Here is a 1,395-nt window from a genome sequence, read left to right as displayed (position 1 = left end):
TATTTTTAGTGCTAAAACATGTGCACTGTTTTTTATAAATTAAAGCGGTTTTTTTTTTTTTAATTTTTGGCGATAATGCTTGAACATCTGTGTTGTCTGCTTTAAGAAAAATGTTTTTTTTTTTTTAAATAAAGAAAAGCGGTGCAATTTTTGACACATTACATTATTTAAACATTTGCAAGTAGTCAATCTCTGCAATATATGAGTCAAAACAAAAAAATTAACATATTTATTGTGTGCCACATCATGGACATTTGGATATTCTACTCAAAAGCATGAAGCTAGAAGCTCTTAAGCGTACAAAATGTGTTTAAACAATACCTAATAGATGGTTACAGTACAATAATGCTTTGCAGTGGTTGTTTTTACACAAAGCATGGTAATAATGTTTGGCTCCCTTTTTCAACAGTCACACAGACCAGCCGCCCAGACAGGCCACAGACAAGTCAGGATGAGGCTGGGATTGCAGGTAAGTCTTCACTGTAGTCACATATTCTGAAAACACATAGAAGTACAAAAAATTAATTTTATAATTTGCACATAGGTTCTGCTTCTGGAAGCCGAGCTCATGTAAGGCGCCCATCACAGGGCTTGGGCCACTTACCCAGGAGGCCAAGCAAGACACGGCGTCTTTGCTCGGATTCTGCGGCTCCATCATCCCCACCCAGGCGAAGACTTTCGGCAGTGTCACCCCAGCCACCACTGGCACTATTGGCGAGTTCTCAGAGTGATGAGCCCCGATCACCTCCGTTATCTGGTGAGTAAAATCAGAAATAAAACACATAAGCAATAATATACACAGTACAGTTAATATGTTGTTTGTTGGTTTGGAGTTTACATGTTTTCCCGAACAAGCAATGTGTTGTTCCGTCTTCAATTGCTAAAGGTGCTTTCAAAATATTATATAAGGTCTTAGTGGATGTTCTCGACAACATCTTTTGTATAAAAGTTCATATTTTTAATAAAATTAAGCACACACACGTGCACATTTATTAAAAATAGTAAGACAATTAATTTTTTAAATAAATTATAAATAAAAATTTAGTGTTCACACCTCGCACCTGTCCAGTATGTAGATGGCTTACTTGCTCGGCTCCTCTGGACTAGACAGGTAAGTAGTCTATATCGTGGTCAGGGGAGGGAATCTAACAGTGTAATGCTGTGGAGGGGAGTTAGTTAGGTGAGGATTATGCAAATCTGTCTATGTTTGCGGCTGTGTTGGTATATATTTTTTAATAGCTTAAAAATATTAAAAGTTGTTAAAATCAAGTGTAAAACAATCAAAAATGGAGTATTAGGAATGTAGTAATGTGTAGCATTAGCCTTGTTTAAATAAAAAACATAAAACATTGCATGTTGCCCACCCCATACAGAGCACAGCATGATGGCCGACGT

The 1,395-nt window shown here is 36.9% G+C and overlaps 1 long non-coding RNA gene across 1 annotated transcript; it reads right to left on the bottom strand.

The window, feature by feature from the left end:
* Positions 1-215: 215 nt before the first annotated feature.
* Positions 216-838, bottom strand: LOC135051325 (uncharacterized). The gene is made up of 2 exons (XR_010242188.1): positions 605-838; positions 216-495 (listed from the first exon to the last, which is right to left on the bottom strand). It is a non-coding gene; the product is annotated as an uncharacterized LOC135051325 (long non-coding RNA).
* Between the last annotated feature and the right edge of the window lie 557 nt (positions 839-1,395).

The sequence above is a fragment of the Pseudophryne corroboree genome, chromosome 2, assembly GCF_028390025.1.
Source record: "Pseudophryne corroboree isolate aPseCor3 chromosome 2, aPseCor3.hap2, whole genome shotgun sequence".
Taxonomy (NCBI): Eukaryota; Metazoa; Chordata; class Amphibia; order Anura; family Myobatrachidae; genus Pseudophryne; species Pseudophryne corroboree.
Note: the sequence above shows the minus strand (reverse complement) of the source record. Positions and strands in the feature narration are given on the sequence as shown.